This window comes from Hemitrygon akajei, unplaced genomic scaffold (assembly GCF_048418815.1).
Source record: "Hemitrygon akajei unplaced genomic scaffold, sHemAka1.3 Scf000074, whole genome shotgun sequence".
Taxonomy (NCBI): domain Eukaryota; kingdom Metazoa; phylum Chordata; class Chondrichthyes; order Myliobatiformes; family Dasyatidae; genus Hemitrygon; species Hemitrygon akajei.
In genome coordinates this window covers 636,147-662,032 of record NW_027331960.1, presented here as the reverse complement: position 1 = coordinate 662,032, position 25,886 = coordinate 636,147, and the positions used below count along the sequence as shown (strand labels likewise).

The 25,886-nt window shown below is 44.9% G+C and overlaps 1 protein-coding gene and 1 long non-coding RNA gene across 2 annotated transcripts in view; one reads left to right on the top strand and one right to left on the bottom strand.

The window, feature by feature from the left end:
- The window catches only part of LOC140722306 (uncharacterized), a 532,443-nt gene that overhangs the window by 165,309 nt on the left and 341,248 nt on the right, over positions 1 to 25,886 (bottom strand). The gene's annotated exons all lie outside the window — the stretch shown is intronic.
- The window catches only part of LOC140722301 (uncharacterized), a 1,042,646-nt gene that overhangs the window by 1,008,104 nt on the left and 8,656 nt on the right, over positions 1 to 25,886 (top strand). The window contains exon 2 of the long non-coding RNA XR_012097576.1: positions 7,480 to 7,654. This is a non-coding gene — a long non-coding RNA (uncharacterized lncRNA). The remainder of the gene's footprint in view (positions 1 to 7,479; positions 7,655 to 25,886) is intronic.

The window sequence follows — 25,886 nt, the reverse complement described above, 5'->3', positions numbered from 1 at the left end:
ACATATACGCATTACACTGTTAACTTCTGTTTATTTCGCTTAATCTTTTATATTTGGAGTAGATACTAGTAAAGATAGTGGATTTAACATCGAAACCAGACTCCATTAGTGATCTGTTGCTCCTGGTACGTAACAATTGCAACAACCCAGCTGTCTGAGGCACAGTCCTTTAAAATTGGTGAAAATGACCCAAAACGTTGAAAAGAGCAGGGAAGAAGGAGTTTAACCAACTTCGTCCAGAGCCCTGAAGAACATCAAACCCACAGTGAGGTCATCGTCTTATTCAGCCTGGAGAAAATCATGCAGGGAATTCATGCAGGTGTATAAGATGATGAGAGGCATTGGTCGTGTGGATAGCCAGAGGCTGTTTCCCAGGGCAGAAACGGCTAACACGAGGGGCAGAGGTTTAAGCTGCTTGGAAGTACGCGCAGAAGAGGTGTCAGGGGTAAGTGTTTTAAAGCAAAGAGTGGTGTGTGTGCGTGTGGAATGGACTGCGAGCGACGGTTGTAGAGGCGGATAGAATAGGGTCTTTTAAGAGACTCTTAGATAAGTACATGGAGCTTAGGAAAATAGGTGGCTATGCGGTAGGGTAATTCCAGGCAGAGTTAGAGTAAGTTACATGGTCGGCACAACATTGTGGGCCAAAGCGTCTGTAATGTGCTGTAGATTTCTATGATTTTATGAAATTCAAGGGAAATCTCCTAGAGTGGCGACTAGCTGCAACCGGTAATCACAGGGAGATTGAATGGGGAGTGGCAGGGATATATTTCTAAATACTGATATGGAACAGAAACATGGGCCTCTCTAGTGTACATTCTGAGTCTGGCAGAGACAGTCAGTACCTGAGACACGGGATTTGAAACAGAACTGGTTTATCTTTCACAGATCCACAATATTAAACATCAGTCCAGTTTAAGGTTAACATCAGCAGAACAGACTCTTCCAATGCTCAGTGACCAGGGTTCAGTCCTGGGTGCGATGAGCAGCTGAAAGAACTGTAGAATCCGACAGTAACAGTCCCTCATGAACCTGCAGCTGCCTTCAGTCACCGTGATGGTTAAACATTTAACACGGAGCTGATTTGAACTTCCTCCCTGATGTAAAGTTGCTGCTGTTGCAGCATCTGGGATGATTGAGTAAAACTCTTTGCTCACTCAGGACAGAAATGTGGCCTCTATTTATTGTGAACTCACCGGAGCATCACAAGGTGGGTTAACTGAATGAGTCTCTTCGCACACACGGAGCAGGTAAACGGTCGCTTCCCAGTGCGAAGCTGTTGGTGTATCTGCGATGGCCGATTGAATCCCTTCCAAAATGAGAGCCAGTGAATGACATAAACACGTACAAACAAGCTGCATGAACTCAGCATCCGTTGAAACGAGCTGTCATTTTTTCCGGTCGAGACACTTCGTCAGTGAATGACATCACACTGCTATCAACGTCGTGGCAATGTATCCAATCAGATCACGAACACGGACACGTGATCGGGCTGTCTTGCAGCGAGTGGGGCGCTGTCTTCTCCCGTATCTCCGCCCCCACATTCAAGGATCGGCGACATTCAAGCGCTGGTGAACTGACAGATACAGCGGAAACAACGTTTGAGATTCCCATACACAAATCCCTTGATCTTTCTACACTGTTGAAAGTTTACAAAGCACGTCACTGGGAGAAGGACAACATTTCAACTCAGATAATTTTAGTCTCCATTGTGTCTTCTGATAAAAACACTGTCACAGCTCAAAACAATTTGGAGGAACAAGACTTCATCTTCTAACTGGCTACAGTTCCGGCATCAGGGACAATATCAAACTCTCTGCTTCCCTCTCTGTATCAAAATGGATCATTCCTCCCCTTCATCAGTCTGTGACTTGGCTCAGTTTGTCTGTCTCCTTCGCATTCTTAGAAGGATGAGAGGGGATCTGAATGAAACAGGTAAGATTATTAATGGATTGGACACGCTAGATCACATTTTATTTACACGGCTGCCACCAGAAACTTTTTTCTTCTTCTTCTTCTTCTTCTTCTTCTTCTTCTTCTTCTTCTTCTTCTTCTTCTTCTTCTTCTTCTTCTTCTTCTTCTTCTTTTATTATTATTATTATTATTATTATTATTATTATTATTATTATTATTATTATTATTATTATGTCCCTCCTGGCATTTGACGGTGGTAAACTCAGAGTCAGCAATGTTATTGAACCTCAGGAGTAGGTGACTGAGGAAGGAGGAAGAGCAGTCAGCAGAGGGGCGTGTCCAGACAGGTATACAAAGATGGGACCCGGAGTGATTGGGCTGAGGAAGGGGAAAACAGAAATAAATCAAAGATGGCGTGCAACGGAGATTATAGAAAGAACAGGCAGGAGATGAAGCTTAATCAAAACCAGTGGCATGAGTTACAGGGCAATAGAGTCATTGTGCAATTAAAACAGAAAGCAGCACATACTGGACTGAGAGTGCTGTATTTGAATGCACGCAGCATCAGGAATACAATGGACAATCTTGAAATCCAGCTACAGATTGGCAAACATGACGCTGTGGCTATCTGTGAAACTTGGCTAAAGAATGGCGGCCATTTGCAGCTGGAAGTCCAACGATGTACGGTGTATCTGAAAGAGAGGGGAGTAGGCACAGGAAGTGGTGTGGCCCTGTGTACAATATTAAATCATTGGATGGAGATGACATATGACTGGAAGGTGTAGAGTCTCTATGGGTTGAATTAAGAGCAGGGATGCGATGGTGAGTCTCTGTAAGGCACTCGTGAGATCACACAGAATATTGTGTGCAGTTTTGGGATCCTTATTTTAGAAATGATATACTGTCATTGTAGAGGGTTTAGAGAAGATTCACTAGAATTATTCCAGCAATGAAAGGTTTACCATATGAGGAAGGTCTGACAGCTCTTGGGCTGTGTCCCTTGGAGTTCTGGAGAATAATAGGGATCTCATAGAAACCTTCTGAATGTTAAAAGACCATTAAAGATTAGATATGGCAAAGTAAATTTCCAATGGTAGGGGATACTAGGACAAGAGGGGATGTCTTCAGAATTGAAGGACGTCCATTTTGGAATGGAGATGCGGATAAATTACTTCAGTCAGTGGGTGGTAAATCTGTGGAATTTGTTGTCATGAGTGGCTGTGAAGCCAAGTCATTGGGTGTATTTAAGGCAGAGATAGATAGCTTCTTGATTAGCCAGCGCATCAAAGGGTATGGGACCAAGTCAGGGGAGTGGAGATGACAGGAAGAATTGGAACAGCCCATTATTGAATGACGGAAAGACTCGGTGGGCCGAATGGCCAACTTCTGCTCCAATATTTTATGGACTTATGGTCTATTCCACTGTTTGTCCCTGCCAAAGTGCAGCCAATATTTCTGGATGCCTGACCCATTCATATGAGAATTTAGCCTTTACTATTTTTCTGAGCTTCTCATCAATGTGGACAGTTCAGTTAAGCTTTGCTCCAGAATTTGCACACAATTAAAAGAGTTTAGTTTTTATGTTTATTTTTGCACTACTTATATAATTTAACGATTTAATATGTATATTATTGTAATTCATAGTTGTTAAAATCTATTGTTATGAATTAGGTTCTCCTGTTGCCGCAGAGACAACAGATTTCATGACATATGCCGGTGCTATTAAACCTGATCCTGATATTGATATGGGAGACCCACCACCGGTCACCTGATCCCAGTTACCGCAGATCGTAATGCGAGATTGAAGCCTTTTCCATTTATTTGCATTCCTCAGAAATTACAACAGTCAGTTAAGTTTCCTTCTGAGTTTCCAAAGCAGAAGCTCAGTCTGTCTAATATTTCCACACAATTAAAATGGGGATATTGTTTATTCATATCATGTACTGAGCTACAGTGAATAGCTTGCCTGACGTACCATCCACACAGATCAATACGTTACGACAGTACATTGAGTTGATATATGACAAGACAATAACTGTAACAAAGCATTATGGCTGCAGAGAAAGTGCAGTGCAGATAGACATATGGTGCAGGGTCACGTCGAGTTACACTGTGAGGTCGATTACATTTTTTCATTCATTTGGCTTATAACCACAGACAGGAAGCCGACCTTGAGCCGGGTGGTTCGCGCTTTAAAGCTTTTGTATCTCTTCCCCGATGGGGGAGCGGGTTTGCAGCAAGAATGTCCAGGTTGTGAGGATCTTTGAGTACATGGCCTGCTTTTCCGAGGCAGGGGAAGTGTAGGAAGAGTCCATGGAGGGGAGGCTTGTTTCTCTGATGTTCTCTGCTCTCCAAAGTTCTCTGCAGTTCCTTGCAGTCATGGGCAGAGCAGTAGCCATACGAAGGCGAGAAGTATCGACAAGAATCTCAGAGACCTCGGCCTTCACCCTGTCTTGTGTAGCTGGATCCTGGACTTCCTGTCAGATCGCGAGAGTGGGCTCCCTCACCTCTGTCTCTCTGACCCACAGCACACATACCCCACAGGGATGTCTCCTTGCCCCCTCCTTTACTCTCTGTATATCCATGACTTGTGTCGCCACCCACAGCTCCAATCTGCTAATTAAATTTGCTGACGACACTGCACTGACTGGCCTAATCTCAAATAATAACGAGGCAGCCGACAGAGAAGCATCATCACCCCGACACTGTGGTGTCAAGAAAACAACCTCTCCCTCATTGTGTCAAAAACAAAGGAGCTGGTTGTGGATTACAGGAGGAATGGAAACAGGGACCAAATTCAACATTTCCAAGTCTGTTATTGCACATTTTAATATTGATCATGACAGAACGTACTGTACTTAAAATACGGTTAATGACATGTTTATAGATAATAGATAGTTACTGACAGAGAATCATATAATTGGTGATCTGTGTGTTATCCGAATGTACTTGCCTGTGATGCTGCCACAAGTCAGTGTTTCTCTGTACCTGTACCTTCCCGTACTTGTGCACTTGGCAATAAATTCAACAGGATCTGAGAAATCTCAGTGAGATTTGATCAGTGATGATCATCTTGGCAGCTCGGTAGGTCGAATGTATGAGACAGTACACTGTTAAATGCAAAACCCCGAACAGTGTTGATGATCAGAGGGATCTCAGACTCCAAGTTCATCGCTCCCTGAAAGAGACTGCACAGATTGATCGGGTGGTTAAGAAGGCAAATGGCATGGTTGTCTTTATTAGTTGAAGCATTGAGTTCAAAAGTCGGGAAGTTGTGTTGCAGCTGTTACGAGCCTGCGGTCGTACTGTGACTGTTTCTTTAAGAGCGCCGGCGTGAGGAGGCGGGACTATGACGTCATGCACAGGCTGACAGCGCTAACTGTGGATTAATCATGAGAGAGAGAGTGAGCGATCTGCAGACAGAGAGAGAGAGAGAGAGAGAGAGAGAGAGAGAGAGAGAGAGAGAGAGAGAGAGAGAGAGAGAGAGAGAGAGAGAGAGTGTGAGTGGAAAAGCTGATAGCTTCAGTTAGTCGCAGCTGAGGCTTGGAACTCGCCTCGGCCCACAAGACTGGGTTGATCATCGGTACACGGAACCACAACGAATGTGTGCGGTTGTTACTTGTGTTAACCCTTGCCTGGGTATGTTGTGCGGTAACCCCTGATAGACGGTATTACTGTGACAGGTCACTTTCGCTGATAACTCGTATATGGACAGATTCAACGGATAAAAATTTCGACGACGGTTATTTCGAAGTAACGGCCTTTTCTCTACGTTTCACCCTGGATTACAAATATCTCTCTCCCATCATTTATTCCGGGGATTACTGAACTTTCCTACTTTACCATCTCAAGACTCTAAGCTTTGTTCCCTCAGGCTCGATAGTTTGGGAGTTATATTTACACATAACACTGTTACCTTTCCTTTATTTCGTTAAGTTACTATAAGTAGATACTAATAAATAAGTGGTTTTAACATCAAAACCAGACTCCGGTGTGAACTGTATTGCTGCTGTTTCGTTTCTAAAACGTTACAGTTCGTAACACAGTTTTATAAAACTAGTTAGACCACATCTGAAGAATTTCATACAGTTCTATTCGCCCCCATTCTCACAAGGATGTCGGGGCTTTGGAGAGGGCGCAGAAGAGGTTTACCAGGATATTGCCTGGATTAGAGGGCATGAGCTGTAACGAGAGAATGAACAAACTTGTGTTGTTTACTCCAGAGCGGCGCAGGCTGGGGTGAGACTGGATGGACATTTTGTAAGATTACGAGAGGAATAAATAGTGGAAAGACGATATATTTTTCCTGGGGGTGAAATGGCTAATACATTTAGGGTGAGAGGAGATGTGAATGGCAAGTTTGCTTCTTTCCAAAGAGCAATGGATAGCTGGAGTCACAGCCCGGGGGCGGGAAGGAGGAGTCACGTGATCCCATTTTCCCTTCCCATTTAACCACAGATTGGCAGCATCTGTGCGTCGCTTCCGAGGCCCCGCCCTCCGGATGATGCACCAATCACTTTGCGCATGCTCACAGTCTCCAGGCGGGCGCCGTTCTGCGGATTCGGGATCACTGTCTGCGGGCCGAAGATATCACTTTCCCATCGGTGAGTATTGAGTCCGATCCCGAGCGGGGAGATCCGATGTTGGCCTTGAGCCCCGAAATGAGGGCCAATTACTCATTTAGTACCCAGTTATCTGGGCTGGTCAGAAATGTGTCGGCTTCACTGAATCTGCATTGAGCGATCCAAACCAGGAGCCCAGGCTGCCTATTTCCGCAGAACTGAAATGGGAGTCCAGCCAACAGGTCACGTGAGGCTGTGCGCCGCAGATCTGCCCCGCCCCCCCGCTTTGTGACACACGATCACGTGGAGTGTTGCTAACAATGTTTACAAGAATAATCTCAGGAACGATCGGCTTTATGTATGAGGAGCATTTGATGGTTCTGGACCTGTGCTCAATGGAGTTCAGAGGGTCGGTGGGGGCGCTGGAAGGGTGTATGGTTAAGTAAACCTACCGAATGCTGAAAAGCCTGGATACAGTGGACATGGAGAGGATGTTTCCATTAGACGGAGAGTCTGTGATCTGACAGCACTGTCTCAGAATAAAGATGCTTCCCTTTAAAATTGAGGTGAGAAAATTTCTTCAGCCAAAGGATGTCTGATCTGTGGAATTTGTTGCCGCAGAGGTTGGTTGAGGCTGCCATTTGAGTATGTTTATGACAGATTAATATATTGATGATTGCTAAGTACCTTCAGGGTTGCAGGAGGAAGGCAGGAATATGGTGTTGGAATAAAAAATCAGCCATGGCTGAGTGGTGGGGCAGACCAGATTGATCGAATCACCTAATTCTGTATCTGTTTCTTATGTCTTACCATGACTGAATGATGGCTCCTTCTTATCCCATATCGTTTTGTGACGTGTGAGGGACAATAAAAGATTGTTCACTGAGATCATTATATCTGCCTCTAACATTTAAATTTCAGTGAGTTTTGCTCTTAGTAACATTAAGCAGAAATGTTTGGTTCTCCTTTCTGTTGTCAATGTGCTTCATTATCTTTCATGGTAAAGTTAGACCTGGGGTGAGAGATTTATTGGAATTTATTGGAGATTTGTGGAATGGAAGCAAACCACAACTGAAGACAGTGGAACATCAACAAGTGAACCTGCCCGAGGATTGAGAGCATCAACTGGAGAGAACCCATCTGACTCAGAGAATCCAGTGATTCAGTCAGGAGAAAGTTTGGTGAGTCTCATTTACTCAAACACTGGTCCTTTAGACATTACATACCTGTAAAAGGAAGGTAGGAAATTGTTGGAGTGAGACTGAATGTGCCCAGAGGAACCAGTTATGCCTCTGTCAGATCCAGTTGCAATCACTCCAGGTCTGGTAATGTGCTTCCAGCAGCCCAGTCCTTTAAAACCTCGCCTATTCTGTGGAAGTCGAATCTGGAAAAAGTCACTCAGAGACCGTATAAATACAAACTCTTTAATCCAAGCACCTGGGGCTTACTCAGTTAGTCGCTCAAACAGGAACAGTCTTTGACTGTTCCCGCCCATTCCACAAACAGATTAACAATTCCCCTTACACCACAGATATATCTGTCCAGATACCCCCCCCCCCCCCACAGGGCAGGCTGGAGCCAAAGTTATTTACTATATTCCAGCCCCTTAAGATAAATTACAAAATAGTCATAATGGCTTACACACACAGAACAGACTGAAGCTGTCCTATCTCTACGCATGAGTGCACAATTCAGATAAACATCCAGAAACCCTAGCTAGCTACCCTCAAGAAGAAATATGGCTCAGCATGGCTTAGTACATTGGCTAATCATCAGCAATTTCTTTCAGAAGAACAGGCGGCTATTGTTTAAGGAAGTGTTAACCCTCTTACATACTTTACCACTCCCTCCTTTTGATCATTACATGATCAACAAAGCAGTAATTTTTTTTTACAGAGAAAGCAACTGTGTACAGCATTGACTTATCAATGGATAAAAACAGTGTACAACAGTAATTATAACAATGATATGTACAACTATTAAGCCATAATGCAATATCATGCCTCACATATTACCAAACAGGCCTTCAAATACTACCATTTCGACCCTTCGGTGAACCTGTGTAAATCCTACCCTACTTTCTTGATGCTGTCAATCTCCCTGGCAGTGTGCTTGGAGAGGGATGTAATGTTAGTAGACTCATCAGGGATATAGGTGCAGCATTCTGTGTCAATAATAACACAGGTTCCCCCTTTCTCAGCTGGGATAAAATCTAAAGCCATACGATTCTGTAGGAGTGTTTGCTGGATTGCAATCATTTCAGTGGATATTTCTGTTACTTGGGCCTGTGTTTCTGTCAGGGCCCCTACAGTATTGTGGCCAGCTCCTCAAGTGCTGTAGCCAAATTGATTATCTCTCGTAAATTCCTGGCTACTCCATAGGAGAGAAAAGTGATCATCCAAAATCACTCAGTCTCAGTTGTTCCTCTCTGCTGCTGGGCACTTGCAAGGATGGCCAGTTTGCATGCTTCCCAGTATAGGAAGTTCCGTTTGGTGGGGGCCTGAGATACCATCTCTCTAAACACTGACAGCCACAGTCATCTCTGACAAGACCACAGTTCCTCACCTCACTTCCCCGGGTGTTATTTGAGAAAGCCCAGGCTGAGAGTTCCTCACTCTGGTTGAGCGGGATTACTGAAATTAGAATTGTAGTTTTACCATGCTGCGGAATTTTGGCGCAAACTTAGCAGGTCCCTAGTTCTACCTGTTTGGCATAGGTGTGACAGTGAGACAGAAAGCTGTTAACATGGGGACCCCGGATGCTGGGGTGAGCCCTCTCAAAGACATAAACACGAACACCACTGTTACGTACCCGTAACGGTTTAAATGGACCAGCAGCAATAGACCACACCTGAAGTCTGGTTTTGATGTTAACACCAATATCTTTATTTGTATCTACTTATAATATAACAACTTAAGCAAGACAAGCAAAAGTTAAGTGTTATGAGTAAACATCTGTGTAAATTTTACTCACAAACCATTGAGCTCAGGGAATATCAAGCTTAAAGACTTGAGATGGTGAAGTATGAAAGTTCAGTTCATCCTTGGAATAAATGATGAGAGAGAGATATTTGTAATCCAGGGTGAAATTCGAGAGGAGTTAATTATGTCAAATTCCACAAATTCCACGGTGGTAAAACAGGATAACATTCGCTTTAGGTCATATCTGTCATCAATCCAAATCCACATACGAATTATCACCAAAAGTAGCTTATCACAGGGGTACCGTCTTCAAAGGGAACTACCAAGGGTTAACATACAGGTAGATTCCACAGCGTACTGCCAATCCAGATCCAATGCACAAAGTATTACTGACAGTGATTTCAACAGAGTATCCCTTCTCACAAGTGGTTACCACGTAACACACCCGAATCCAGCCAAGAGTTAACAAATGTGGTAGCCACGGGATACTCCCAACAAAATCCACATATGGATTATAGGAATTATCACCAACAGTGATTTTTCACGGGGTACCCTCTGCAAGTGAATTACGACCCCCAGGCAAGGGTTAGCACAAGCGGTCTTCACAGGATGCTCCCAAACCAACAGATCCACTCCTATGGATCAAACAAAATTTCTCTTGATTCCAGTTCTTAATCAGGACAAAATTCGGTGTATGCTGGATGAATAATCAACCCACCCTTGTGGGCACAGGAAACTGCAAACAGTGATCTTTCGCCACTAGGTTCTTTGTTTTGAACCTTCCATCTTCTTTCTTTCTCTCCATCTGACTGTCTGTCTCTGACTGTCCTTGCTTAAATAAAGCAAACTGCGAGCTATGTAAACACAAGCTGTGAGCAAGTGTAAGCACGCTGCAGAGTCAAATAGTTCCACCCCTGCCTCTCTCTCAGTAAGAATCAAACAGGAGCCGAGAAAACCGGCGGCTGATGTCACTCAGGCACTCTCTCTTAAAGGGACAGTCCATGGCAAGAAACCTAGGGGTTCATCACTCTACTATCAACCAATACATTTTACTTTAGTCCGAGAGAGCCCAACTACTCAGTTCCTACAGTAACACATTTGTAGTCTGTTCAATGTATCCACCGAGATTGCCCCTTCATTTTCACAGCCATGGGAGTGGTCAGTGACACCTAATATGGTCCTCTCCACCAATTTCCAAGTTTCTCTCGATCCCAGTTCTTAATCAGGACAAAATTCCCAGGTTCTAGGGTGGGATAGTCACTCCTCTCCGCGGGGTAGTTTTCTTCCTTGTAAGCCTGTTGAATCTGTGAATGTAATGCTTGGAAAATTTTGGTTAGTTGGCATATATATTTCCCCATCTCTTTGCCCTAGGGTATGCATATCTGATTTTGCTGGTAGACTTTCTGGGAACAATGGTATACAAGGTCTTGGTCCACGGGGTGTCCTCATGGGCCGTCCATGAATCATTTCATCTGATGACAACACTGTTTTCCCCTGTGGGGTAACCCTCATGTAGAACAGGGCTAATGGTAGGACCTTCAACCAAGTGAGTCCAGTCTCCACTGCTAGTTTGGCCAATTTGCTCCTCAGAATACCTTTGGTTCTTTCGACTATGCCAGCGGCCCATGGGTGGTGTACACAGGGGAACTGTTGCTTGATAGCTAGTTTGTTACATACCCCTTTGTTTACTTTCACCACAAAGTGTGGGCCATTGTCAGAGCTCAGCATCTCTGGCAGGCCGTACCTGGGAGTACCTAGGAGTTATTTCCTGTAATAATACCTTCACAACATTCATAACAGTATTATTGGTAGTTGGAATAGCTTCAATCCATCTACTAAACACATCTATAATAACTAAGCAGTATCTATAGCAATGTACTCTAGGCAATTCGATAAAATCAACTTGTAGACATGAAAAAGGTCCACCTGTCAAGGGAGTCGTACCCAGTGTGCAGGGTACAGTTTACCAACCATTCACTCCTTTCCCAGGTGTGTACAATTCTGTATATAATCGACCAATATTGGTAAATACTGTGTAAGAACGCAAACCTGTCCCGCTGGGGTGATCCAAAAACCCCGGTCGGGGTCTTTCTGGCACCCCATCTGGGACCACAGTTTGCGCTCCTCCTCAGAGGCGTCCCCCTGAAAAGTACGTACGTCCTGCATGTCTGGCAAACCCGTTCTGCTGAAGTCACGGAAGGCTGCTTGACGGGAACCCGAGAGGAACAGACCTACCGAGGATTGTGCCGCACTTTTCACTGTCTAATCTGCTAAAGGCCTTTATTGATCTGGTTGGCCATGCGGGTGTGGGCCGCACATTTAATAATTGCCAAAACTCGAGGTAGCTGTAGAGCAGTGAGTAAGTTGTTCACCAAGGTAACATTATTAATGGGGTGGCCAGAGGAAGTCAGGAATCTCCAAAGCCCCGTAGTCATGTACAACTCCAAATGCATAACGGGAGTCTGTGTAAATGTTCACACTTTTCTCTGTTGCTAGGATCCAGGCACAAGTCAGAGCAAACAGCTCAGCCTTCTGGGCAAGACAGCTGCTTCAAAAGAGGCCTGCTCAATTACTTCACTGTCCATCACTATCGCATAGCCAGAATATTGTTTCCTTCTGGATCCACAAAAGGGCTTCCATCCTCATAAAACATTGCCTCCAGCTTGAGGGGGTATTGTGAAATGGATGGGAGAGACTGTCCTTCTTTCACGGTGATCCGGACAGGGGACAGTTGGTGCGGCCGACTTCATGGCTAAAATTGCAAAGAGATGGAGTACAATGTCTTAGGTTCGGTCAATATTAAAAGAATGTCTTACCAGATGTCCAATCTTCACCTCAGACTCCTTCCAATATCGGAGTTGGCCCGTGGCCAAGTCTTGCCATTCTCCCTTGGTGCTGGAGGCTTGTTTCGTCAAGTTGTAGGTAAGGAACCCAGGCTCTTTGGCTTGACCCCAAGGCAAACCCTAACGGTGGTATGAACCACCTGTCCTCTCTGTCCCCAAAGGAAATCTGGAACTTCGGCCAATAATGCACTGCCCTCTCTTCCTTTAACCTCTCCAATCACCATGACTGGGAACTTCTGTCCCTCGAGGGGTGCATAATACTGGCTTTCCTCAGTTGAGCACCTCGGAGGGTCATAGCACAGAGTCACATGAGTGTCAGCCTCTGTCAGAAGGGGTGAAATCGCAATGGAGTCCAGATTGTGTCCGCCGCGGGGGGGGGGGGGGGGAGGGAGGTCGGTAACTGGGGAAGCTGTCAGTTGTTCACTAGTCCCAGGGTGATACCCTTGTCCGTGCATAGAATCTTGACTTCCAATGGACAGAGCAAGTCTCTATCTGCTAGATTACACCCCTGACTGGTGGTGACTGTAAATGAAACCTCACAGTGGTTCCCCTGGAATTCCATCTGCAGTGGCTGGGTACGTGAATACGTACATTCCGTTCATTCAAACCCAAACAGACTGATTGTAGTATCTGATAGCTGGAATCCCTTTTCCGATACTATTTCCTGATCGAGAGTGTTTGTGATTGCCCCCATATCAATCATAAATAGAATTGGAATTCCAGCAACCTGCAATATTACATTAAGCTCTTCCTGAGAGGTGGTACTCACAGTAGGAAGCATCCTGGCTAGTCAATTTCTAAACGGGTCATTGTCCCCACCTGTCCCTTGGTAGGTTTTTGTTCCCATTTCTGATCCCCAGATATAACTCGCGTCCTTCTTCCTGCTGAACATATTCACTTTTAGTATCAGTTCCCTTCAGGGTTGATCGGGATTCGAAAGCCCGGTCACAATAATATGTCAAAGCTCGTCACATTCGATTTCGGTCATTGTCAGGCCAATCCATTTAATTTGTTTTAATCATGTTGGCTAACCTAGTTGGTAAGCATTGGAGCAGTAAGTCATTAAACCTGGGGTACAGATTCCCATCTTTAAAGGCATGGTCTCCTGCACAAGGGCCATAGCAGGCCTCAAATCTCTCCCAATAGTCTGGTCTCAATATCCCAGGCTTTGGTTTGCATTCAAGTGCTTTAGTGATGTTTACAGGTTGCTGGAGAGCCCTTTCCAAGGCTTGAATGAAATGGTCTGTCTGTTCATTCTCATTATGGTTTCCTGCCTGTAACTCCTGACAGGTTTGGTATCTCAATTCTGCCTTCCATTTCCACCCCTCAGCAGCTGAGAGAATCGTGCAGCAGAGACCGAATAAATCTTGCGGGGTCACATTAAACATTTGTACAGTACTGCGGACACACTGAGCAAACTGTGCTGGTTTTTCTTTTCTATCCGGGACCTGATTCATGATCATTATCATTTCTGGAGGCTTCCAGGGTGCATACACAGGAATCACTGAGGGCTGTCCCTCCTCCTGCTCATGGATTGGGCAGCATTCGGGTGGGCAATTGTCTTTGTGGAGCCATTAACTGGGGTTTTATTGGATTCTTCCCTCCCTGTCTTGGAATAATTCTCGGTATTCCCTTTCTGGATCTCAGGGTATAGGGACCTCCCATTCCCTGCCACCGCTGTTTTACCCAAGCCGTCTCCGTGTCTGAGGTGGGTGGGGGGGGGGGTACGGTGGGTGCCCACTCCTCATCACGGTGACTGTCCTCAAACAGGGTCGGTATGCCAGACATGGGTTCGGGATCCCTTGTTTCACTTATCAGTTCGAACTTCAGACTGACGTTCCTGCCCTGCTCTCCTATCTAGGCCGGCCTTGGTTTGATTACGTTGTTTTCCCTGCTCTCGTTTGTGGCTCCCATCCAGCCATTCACGTTCCACTGTTAGCGTCTCCCAACCTTTGGCGTTCCTATTTAATTGTATCCCTTATACATAATTGTATCCCTTTCTCACATGCATTATCCCTCCAACTTGCTAATAATATATTGTTCCACTTTACTTCTGCCTTTTTCTTCAAATCCCTTTTCAACAATTTCCACTTCTTTCCACATTTCTTTCTCCATATCAAATTTACTGCTTGTTTTCATGAGGTAATATCCCTGGTTCCTCCCCAGTGGCCACATTTTGTTCCCCAATTTCTTATTCAGCGCTGTACTCAACATGCGCAAATCTTTTTCCTTGTCTGGAAAACTCTCACTCATATTGTGTAGGGCTGCTCCTGGACCATTCAAAGTAATCGACTGCAATTGACCCATGTTCTCCAAGTAATATACCCTGCTGGTACCTCCTGCCCACGTAATAAATTTACCCAGCACATCTGCCTCCAGCCCACTTAGTAAAATTTTGCCTACCTTATACAAGTCTCCCGACAGATTCTTTCTCGATCTCATCAAGGTATGCGAACAGCCTTGGGCGAGGGACCATTCCTCCAAAGGAACTAACGGAGAACGACAAAAGATAAAATATCTATTGGGCGCCCAGTCGGTCTCTGCAGTCCCCAGAGTGGTCCAGCCGCTTACTCAGCCCGTCTGCTTGGCACTCCCTATATTGGGATCCTGTTGGTGACGCTAAATGTTAAAGTTGAATCTGAATAAAACTCAGGAGACCAGCTTCTTATCATCACCACAGTTTATTGTGCATTCTCCTGTAGGAGTTTGAGACCCAGTTGTCAAAGGGAAGGCACGTAAGCACCGCCACCATCTGACAAGTGGACTGACTTAGTCAGGTTACAGTCGTGTATTTATACATGAACCCAGACATTTATACATAGTAACCCCAGACATTACTATTGCAGGATGGTATATGAACTGGTACGCCCACCGAGTCTGTTGGTGCAAAACTTTATTACGTAGATGTTGGGCTTGAAATTCTGCCCTGTGTTCATTTAGGAAGAGAGACAACCAACACCGGAATATAGCAAAACTTGGCTTTATTGCAGAATTGTAACTGGCACAGCGAGTACACAACATCGCTGGAGAAGGCGCGTTCTGCCTTCCCCTTACATTCTTCTCTTATTTATACCCCTTTTCCCCATTCCAACCCCTCGCTACACATATTTGGTAAGGCCGAACTTTGTTGTACATATTAGGTAATATCGGGCACTTGTGTCCCCCTTATTGGCCCGATGCCATTCACCCACGAGTTACCTGTTTCTTTTGTTTACTGAATCGCGTGACACTAGCAGTTTCGGTGTAGCGGAATCCCCAGTTTCGCTTCCTCCCTCCCTTGTACTCCTGTCTCCTAATATCACGCGAGCCACTCCTGACCTGTAGTGGCAGTCTCGAATTAACCCTAACATTAACCCTAACAGTAGATAAGAGCGTTCTCTAAATTAAGGTTTTAATTACAGATGGGTGTACTGTCCAGTCATCAGTTATTCCCTTTGCAAGGCCCTGACTTAATTACAGACAGATGTTGATCCCTTTCCTTATCGTCAAGCCCTCCTCCCTTTACTCAAACGAGGGTACAATATCTATAATGTTATCAACTAACGAGGGTACAATGTATAATGTTATCAGCTCTCAGTGTGTCTCTCTGCAAGCTGCAGAGAACCGGTAATGAGCCTGTCTTAGCTAACTGTTGAAGAGAGTTCAAAAATTCCTTTTCAGTCTCAATTATTCTTATAGCCAGAGGTTACATAGGTTCAAAATGATTTTCTTTTTCTTTATATTCTCAATTCCTCATGAGGGCTCAGCGGAAACATTTATGTCCAATACAGAAACTGGTGTTACCTGCCTGTATTGTGGCAATGCAAATATTGCTGGAGAATTTACAAGTGGGAAGAAGTGGACTGATATTTGGAAATCTGACTTTTAAAGTGTAATTTAGCAAGGAAACCACAGATGGACAATGTCCAAAAGCTCTGGAGATAAAATCCTTTATTCCCCATTACAGGCCTGCTACAGAGGTTGTGTCAGAGTGCAGATGAACTGGATCGAACCAGTCGGAGATCGAAGTTCTTATCAACAGTGATTTGCTAGCTGTTAAAATGAATACCTCTCTATATAAAATTCACCGTGCACATGTTGTCACTGGGTTAAAAAAAAAAGCACTGTACAAGATTTATGTGCACACTGGTCATTACAAATTAGAGGGGACATTGGTGGGAAGGTGGGGAGACCTCCAGTGTCCCTGATGCCCTCGCCTACAAGATGTGCATCCTGCTGCAGTTTGTAAACCTGCACTTTAAGGAGTTGGAACTGGAAATGGATGAATTCCAGATCATCCAGGAGTTGGAGGTGGTGATAGATATGACATGAAAAGAGGTGAGTTACACCCAAGGTGCAGGACACAGGAAACTGGCTGAGAGTCAGTAAGGGGAATGAGGTTAAATAAACATTGCAGAGTACTCTTGTTGCTATCTCGCACAACGGCAGGTGGACCACTTTAGAAACTGTTGGTAGGATTACCTTTCACAGGAGAGTCAAAGGGATGATCGGGGATTCATTAGTTAGGGGAACAGGACAAGAGGGGATTAAGTAAATGTGCATTGTGTAATTTATAGGAATTTAAAATAAATAGTTTGTACATAGGACAGTCAATATAACATAAAAATGCATTGTATCAGCATGAATTAATCAGTCTGATGGCCTGGTGGAAGATGATGTCCAAGAGTCAGCTGGTCTTTTGCTATGTTACTGTTCCCTGGATGGGAGCAGCAGGGCAGTTTGTGGTTGTGGTGAATTGGGTCCCCAGTATCCTTTGGGCCCTTTTTACACACCTGTCTCTTTAAATGTCCTGAAAAGTGGGAAGTTCACATCTGCAGATGTGCTGGGATGTCCGCACCACTCTCTGCAGGTTCCTGTGATTAAGGGAAGTACAGTTCCCATACCAGGCAGTGATGCAGCCAGTCAGGATGCTCTCAATTGTGTTTCTGTAGAAAGTTCTGAGGATTTGGGGCTCCATCCCAAACTTCTTCAACTGTCTGAGGTGAAGGAAATGCTGCTGTGCTCTTTTCACAACACAGCTGGTATGTACAGACCATGTGAGATCCTTGCTGATGTTTATGCCGAGGATCTTAAAGCTGTTCACCCTCTCAACCCCAGATCCATTGATGTCAAAAGGGGTTAACCTGTATCCATTCCTCCTGTCCTCACAATCAGTTCCCTTGTTTTTGTGACAATGAGGGAGAGGTTGTTTTCTTGACACCAGTCAGATGTTGTTCAGACCACAGATAGAGTCAGCAATCAAATGGTTGAGCACGGTGCGATGAATGTGCTGAGCTGTGTATATCACAATGCAAGAAGCATCGTAGGAAAGCCAGATGTGCTCAGGACGGAGAATTATGATACTGAAATTATGATTATGAAATATGGCCATGCCAAGAGACAAAGGTTGATCCAGTAAATTTTAACTTCCGTATATTGACTGGGACTCCCATACTGTAAAAGGACCAGATGGGATAGAGTTTGTCAAATGTGCCCTTAATCAATACATAGAATTCCCAAATTAGAAGTGTGCAACAAGCTATTAGGAAATGATCCAGGGCTGGTGACAGAAATTAGTGATCATAATGCCATGAAATTGAAAATAAAGATGGAAAAAGAGAGGTCTGGACCACGGGTTGAGATTCTAAATAGGAGAAAGGTCAATTTTGATGATATCAGAAAGGATCTGACAAGTGTGGTTTGGGACAGGCTGTTTTCTGGCAAAGGAGTACTTGGTAAGTGGGAGGCCTTCAGAAGTGAAATTTTGAGGGTGTGGAGTTTGTATGTGCCTGCCAAAATAAAAGCTGAAAGGTACCTGGTGCAGAGTATCTTGATTTTCAAGAGATATTGAGGCCCTGGATATTTTGTTGCTCTAAATGCTTCAGACAGTTGGGTGCTAACAAGACTCATTAATGACTACAATATCATGATTCCACGCACTGAGCTCATCTGACTTGTTATTTAGTCATCTTCTGTTGGTTTCTAAATGCTTCTCAATAGTTTTTGCTCTTTTGTTTGCCCTCTCTTTGGCTTTTATTTATGCTTTGGCTTCTCATTTTAGCCACAATTGTGTCCTTCTGCCTTTCAAATGCTTCCACTTCTTTGGGATGTATCGATAACTCAGCTCCCGAGTTGCTCCCAGAAATTCCAGTCATTGCTGCTCCGTTGTCACTCCTACCTTTTCCAGTCCAAACAAGTTTGTCTAGCTTCTCTGTCATAGAAACATGGAAAGTTCAGTATGGAAACAGGCTATTTGGCTATTTGCTGAAAAAACATTTAAGCTGTCTAATGCAACTGCCTGCCACTGTGACTATTGCGCTCCATACCCCTACCATCCAGGCTCCCATCCAAACTTCTTTGAAATGGTGAAACCGTGCTCATGTTCACCACTTGTGCTGGCATCTCATTCCACACACTCATGACCATTTCAGTAAAGAGCTTTTCCAAATGTTTCCATTAAATTTTCACCTTCCCTACTTACCCATGACCAACCCACATAATCTCAGTGGAAAAAGCTGCTTGCCTTTACCCTATCTATACTCATATAATTCCAGCAAATCCTCAAAGCAATGTATAATTTCCTTGTTAATGTTTAGAGCATGTTTTAGAAGTATAAGATGATGAGGGGCATTAAGCGTGCGGATAGCCAGAGGTTTTTCCCAGTGTTGAAACAGCTAAAACGAGAGGGCGTAGTTTTAAGCTGTTTGGAAATAGATACCATGAGGATGTCAGGGGTTGGTTTTTTACACAGAGAGTGGTGGGTGCATGGAATGCACTGCCGGCTATTTCTGTGAGAGTTTTTCAGTTACTGTGGGGCCAGGCACCCATGCAGCTCAGTGGGAATTGGGAATAATACCAATTTAGAGAGTCAAACTGAGCCAGGTCACAGATTGGAGATGGCAGAAAAGCCCCATTCTTATAGAGACAGGAGGAGCATCAGAGAATTTGATGGTCATTCCAGATACTAGCACTGTGCCCAGTTAGAAGATGACTTCTCCGACATGTGTTGAACATCACTGTAACAGTGTGATGCCAGATCACACCTTGGCAACTCAAGTGATCTCATCTGAAATGTTGACCTTCACCCACTGATGGATTTTGTAAATCTTTTTACAGGTTAAAAATGACAAGAAATTTGTCTATGGGAATCTCAAACACGACACACCAGTTTTGCTGTCTCTGCCCAGATACTTAAGAAGTGGAGCAAGGGATTCACTCAGTCATCACAACTGAAGGTACATCAGAGAATTCACACTGGCGAGAGGCCATTCACCTGGTTCACTCAATCATCTGACTGACTGGATCACCCATCATTTTACAAAGGGGGAACCCCTTCATCTGCTTAGACAGTGGGACTGGATTCAGTTGGTCATTTCAACTGAAGGTACATCAGCAAGTTCACACTGAACAAGGCCATTCACCTGTTCTGTTTGTGAGAAGGGATTCAGTTGATCTTCCCACTTGTGGACACACCAGTCAATTCACACTGGGCACAGGCTGATCATCTGCTGATTTTGTGGGGGAGGATTCACCCGATCATCTGACCAAATGGCTCACCAGCGAGTTTACACCGGGGAGTGGCCGTTCACCTGCTCGGACTGTGGGAAGGGATTCACTTGTTCATCTAAACTGAAGTTACATCAGCGAGTTCACACTGGACAGAGGCCGTTTACCTGCTCAGTGTGTGGGAAGCGATTCACTCAGTCATCTCACCTACAGAGACACCAGTCAGTTCACACTGGGGAGAGGCCGTTCACCTGCTCAGACTGTGGGAAGGGATTCACTTGCTCATCTGAACTGAAGCTACATCAGAAATTTCACTCGGGGGTGAGGCCATTCACTTGCTCAGTCTGTGGGAAGGGATTCACTTTGTCATCTCAGCTACTGAGACACCAGTCAGTTCACACCAGAGAGAGGCCATTTATCTGCTCAGACTGTGGGAAGGGATTCATTGAATCATCCTCCCTCCAGAGACACCAGTCCGTTCACACTGGGAAGTGGCGGTTCAGCTGTTCACACTGTGGGAAGGGATTCAATCGGTCATCTCACCTACAGACACACCAGTCAGCTCACACAGGGAAATGGCCGTTCACCTGCTCAGACTGTGGGAAGGGATTCAATCGGTCATCTCACCTACTGAGACACCAGTCAGCCCACACAGGGAAATGGCCGTTCACCTGCTCAGACTGTGGGAAGGGATTCATTTGGTCATCCACCTTAAAGGCACATCAGCGAGTTCACACCAGGGAGAGGACATTCACCTGCTCAGAGTGTGGGAAGGGATTCATTCGGTCATCGACCCTAAAGGTACATCAGCGAGTTCACACTGGGGAGAGGCTGTTCACCTGCTCAGACTGTGGGAAGGGATTCATTCGGTCATCCGACCTACTTGCACACCAGTCAGTTCACACTGGAGAGAGTCCGTTCACTTGCTCAGACTGTGGGAAGGGATTCACTCGCTCATCTGAACTGAAGGCACACCAGTCAGTTCACACCGGAGAGAGGCCGTTCACCTGCTCCGACTGTGGGAAGGGATTCACTCGGTCATCACAACTGAAGGTACATCAGAAAATTCACACTGACGAGAGGCTGTTCACCTGCTCAGACTGCGGGAAGGCATTCAGTCGGTCATCTGACCTAATTGCACACCAGTCAGTTCATACTGGGGAGTGGCCATTCACCTGCTCAGACTGTGGGAAAGGATTCACTCAGTCATCCACACATAAGGCACACCAGCGAGTTCACACTGGGAAGCGGCCGTTCTCCTGCTCGGACTGTGGGAAGGGATTCACTTGCTCATCCCAACTGAAGGTACATCAGCGAGTTCACACTGGGGAGAGACCATTCACCTGCTCGGACTGTGGGAAGGGATTCACTTGCACATCCCAACTGAAGGTACATCAGCGAGTTCACACTGGGGTGAGGCCATTCACCTGCTCGGACTGTGGGAAGCGATTCACTTGCTCATCCTATCTGAAGGTACATCAGAGAGTTCACACTGGGGAAAGGCCGTTCACCTGCTCACAGTGTGGCAAAGGATTCACTGGATCATCCCAACTACAGAGACACCATCAAGTTCACACTGGGGAGAAGCGGTTTACCTGCTCAGACTGTGGAAAGAGATTCAGTCAGTCATCTCACCTACAGACACACCAGTCAACTCACACAGGGAAATGGCCATTCACCTGCTCAGACTGTGGGAAGGGATTCTCTCACTCATCTCAACTGAAGGCACATCAGCCAGTTCACACTGGGGAGAGGCCATTCACCTGCTCAGACTGTGGGAAAGGATTCACTCAGTCATCCCACCTACGGAGACACCAGCGACTTCACACTGGGGAGAAGCCGTTCACCTGCTCAGAGTGTGGGAAAGGATTCACTCGGTCATCCGAACTACTTGCCCACCAGTCAGTTCATACTGGGGAGAGGCCATTCACTTGCTCAGACTGTGGGAAGGGATTCACTCGGTCATCCAATCTACTGAAACACCAGCGAGTTCACACTAGGTAGAGACCGATTTCCTGCTCAGACTTCAGGAAGAGATTCTCTCAGCCAATTCAACCAAATGTGCATCATTGAGTTCACACTGTGGAGAGGCCGTTCACCTGCTGTGAATGTGGGAAGGGATTCACTCAGTAATCTAACCTTGTGACACACTACCGGGTTCACACTGGGGAGAAAGTTTCAATAAGCTGCATGCTGGATATTTGTCCATCACCGTTGCTGAATGCAATTTCGAGAGTGACTGTTGGTGCTGAACTCTGCAATTTTTGCTGCTGCTCCTCACACCCAGTTCTGCACCCTGGTCACTGGGCATGGGAGGGGTTTCTTCTGCTGTACATTCACCTTTAATGGGACTGATGTTTAATATTCTGGATCTGAGACAAATAAATCAGTTGTATTTTAAACTCTGTCTCTGGTACTTAGTAAATTTATAACACAACTAGTGTACAGTAGACAGTCTACTCAGGCTGGCTGGATCCTGTAAGTGATTCAGTTCCTCAACAGGCCTTTTAATTCCTCCCCTGTTGTTCACTGCTTGCTCTCCCTGTGAGATGTTTTTCAAACAGTCACCATTCTGTGGGTGAAGAGGATTCCCTTGAATTTCCTGCAGACTGAAGCAGTCGAGCTGACTGCAGTTCTGTCTGAGGTGTTCTTTGGCCCTCAAATCTCTGCACTGTGGAAGAATAGCATTGGGATTTAACCTCCTTATTCACGGCTCATTTCCGCATTATGAGTCATTTTGCCTGCTTCTAAAGGGTTGCTGGAAAACACCACTGTCCTCTAAAGACTGAAAGCAGAATGGGAAACCATTAGTTGGATGTTCAACAGAACAGGGTCAGAAACCAGAGGCGGGTCTGCACAAGGCAGAGTTTGGGGCTCTGGATGCTGGTCAAGGTAAGAGTAACACAGATATACTTTCAAATCTAACTCCTGGATAAACAATCAGCAATTACATTGTCAGTCCCCTTTACATGTTGTATTTTAATATTGAATTCTTCTAACAACAGACTGCAACTTAATAACCACCTATTTTTATTCTTCATGTTAGTCAAAAATACCAATGGGTTGTGATCAGTATAAACTATCAATGGCTTCTGTGCCAGACAAATGCAAACCTCAAAATGCTGTAATGCCAGAATAACCGGGTTACCAAACCAGCAGAAATGGAACGATACGTTGGAGTCTGGTGCTACTGTAACGAAAGGTGTTTATTAGTAAACTAAGTAATACAGTATCAAGAATGCAAATATACATATAATACAGGTTAGCAGTAATAAATACAGAAGTGTAAAAAGAAGAATCAAAACCAAGCTCTATCAAAGTCTAGGGGTAAATGAACAGTTTTAAGATAATGCAGAGTTCAGTTCAGTTCAGTTTAAGTCGAGGTAGCTGCTGTTGTGACCAGAGAGAGAGAGACAGCTGCAGCAGGCAAACCTTCCGTTGTCTTCTTGTTCTGTTGCACTGACGTGGTCATTCGGTTATGACCCCTCTGTTCTCAGCTAAACCATTCTTCTGTGGTGGACTCATCACTCTGGCATGAGTGGACACACACACAAGCCCCCACCGGTCCTGCCATCACACTGTGAGCTTTGTGACCAATCTCCTGATTCAGTCCTCCAAGCCCCCACCTTCCTGTGGGTGCACAACGCTCTTACAGTGTCTCGTGGCGTGTCTCCCGGTGTCTCAGCAGACCCGTCTTTTATCTCCCCTGACGGGGTATCAGCCATCCTTCAAACTGGCCAATCCCTGCTGTCTCAGCAGCAATGTTAACGAGCAAAGAAGTGTCCTTGCAGCAAAAGGTAAATAATCAGTGAAGAAACCATAATACATAAATCATGTCTCTCTCTCTCTCTCTCTCTCTCTCTCTCTCTCTCTCTCTCTCTCTCTCTCTCTCTCTCTCTCTCTCTCTCTCTCTCTCGCTCTCTTATCTGTAGCAGATGCCTCTCCCTCTGTTCTTCATCTCTCTCTCTCTCATTACCAGCATAGTTCCCGGGGTGGGGGGGGGGGGCGGTCTACTCTGGACCCCATCTCCATCTGGTTTTCTCATCACACATAACGGTATATAGAAATGTGCCGAAAAAGAGGGGAGAGTTCTCAGGAGAGCAGCAAGAGTTTATGAACGGGTGTGAGCAAGAATTTGTTCTTCATCCAGAGGAACGATATATTTTCTATTTGTCCAAATTTCCACTACTTCCTTGGCAGCCCGTTTCACCTATATTTGGGTGAAAGAAGTGTCCCTCACATGTCACTTCCTCTCTCTTCTTAAAACCTCTGACCCCTACTCTGTGGCTAATAGAAGACCGTGGCTGTACCTACATCTCTCAGTATTTTACATTAATCTTAAATTTCATGCCTGAATGTTCAATGTTAATGGGAAAGTTCTAGCCATCGATCCCTGCATCACCCTTGCGACTGTCTCCAATGTAATCATACCCATAATGAAGTGTACCATCAGAAGTGTGCCCACAATGCTAGCTAGGGTCTATCTAATGTTCCTAAAAGTTCCTCCAAGTTTGTGTTCTGTGCCACAGTTAAGAAGGGCAAATTTTGCATAGGCTTTCCTCACTGTCTATTATCGTTTCAACTTTTCATAATTCATCACCTCACACAGAATTAAATGCTACCTGGCGTTTACTTACCTAATTTACCAGGTGATCCATATCACTGTACCTTCTAATTTTGTACCTTCCAAACATTTGCAGAATATGCATTCCCCTTTGCAACTCGATTTACATCTAAACTATTTACCTGGATGTCAATCATGCATGGAGTTCGGTAACCAGGGACACCTTCTCTTCGTGATTTTTATAAATGACCTGAATGAAGAACTGATGGGATAGCTTAGTAAATTGCTGATGAAACAATGGTTGAGAATGTTGTGGATAGTGTGGAGGGCTGTTAATACGAATATCGATGGGATACAAACTGGGCTGGGAAGTGGCAGACGGATTTTAACACAGATAAATGTAAGGTGGTTCAATTTCGTAGGTCTAATCTGACAGCAGAATATAGTAATGATAAGAATCTAGACAGTGTGGAGTATCAGATGGATCTTGTGGTTCCAATCTTAGTCCATTTAAAGGTTGACTCTGTTGAAGGCATAGGGTGCATTACCATTCATCAGCCATCTGATTCAGTTCAATGGCAGAAAGGTAGTGTTACAGTTATATAGGGCACTGGTAAGACCCCACGGAGTATTATACTCAGTTCTGGTCACCTCACTGCAGGAAGGATGTGGAAACTATTGAAAATGTGGAGAAGAAATTTACAAGGACGATGCCTGGATTGGGGAGCATGCCTTATGGGAACAGGTTGAGTGAATTCAGCCTTGAAGCGGCAGAGGATGAGAGGTGACCTGATAGAGGTGTATAAGATGATGATAGGCATTGATTGTGTAGATAGTCAGAGGCTTTTTCTTAGGGCTGATATGGCCAACACGAGAGGGCGCAGTTTTAAGGTGCATGGAAGTAGGTACAGAGGAGATGTAAGGGTTTTTTTTAAACGCAGAGAGTGCTGAGTGCATGGAATGGGCTGCCAGCGACAGTTGCAATAGGGTCTTTTAAGAGACTCCTGGATAGGTACCTGGAGCTTCAAAAACTAGGGGGCTATATGTAACCCCAGGTAATTTCTAAATAGGTAATGTTTGGCACAGCATTATGGTCTGAAGGGCCTGCATTGTGCTGTAGGTTTTCATTGTTTCTATGTTTCTACTGCACTCCTTATAAGCAACCCTGGTCCATAATAGCGCAATGTATAGATGCAGGACATCACACTGTAGATGTATTCCTGGCCTACTGTGCTATTTGATACATGCTAAAACTAGGAAGAATGAGAGGGTGTGTTATAGAAGCATACAAAATGGTGAAATGGGTAGATGAGATAGAGACAGGAATGTTGTTGAACTGGTATGTAGGATTACTACTTGGGGACATAGAATCAAGATTCAGAGGAATTGATTTTGGGTGGCGAAGAGGAGGATCTACCTCTCCCAGAGAAATGTGAAGTTGTGGAATTTTCTGCTCATGGAAGTAGAGGGGCCACCTGATTATAAATTTCTTCAATGACTTTACTAGGAAGCATGATGAAGGAAAGGCAGTTGATAGTGTCTATGTGCACTTTAATAAGTTCTTTGACAGCGTTCCGTATGGTAGGTTGATCAAAAATGT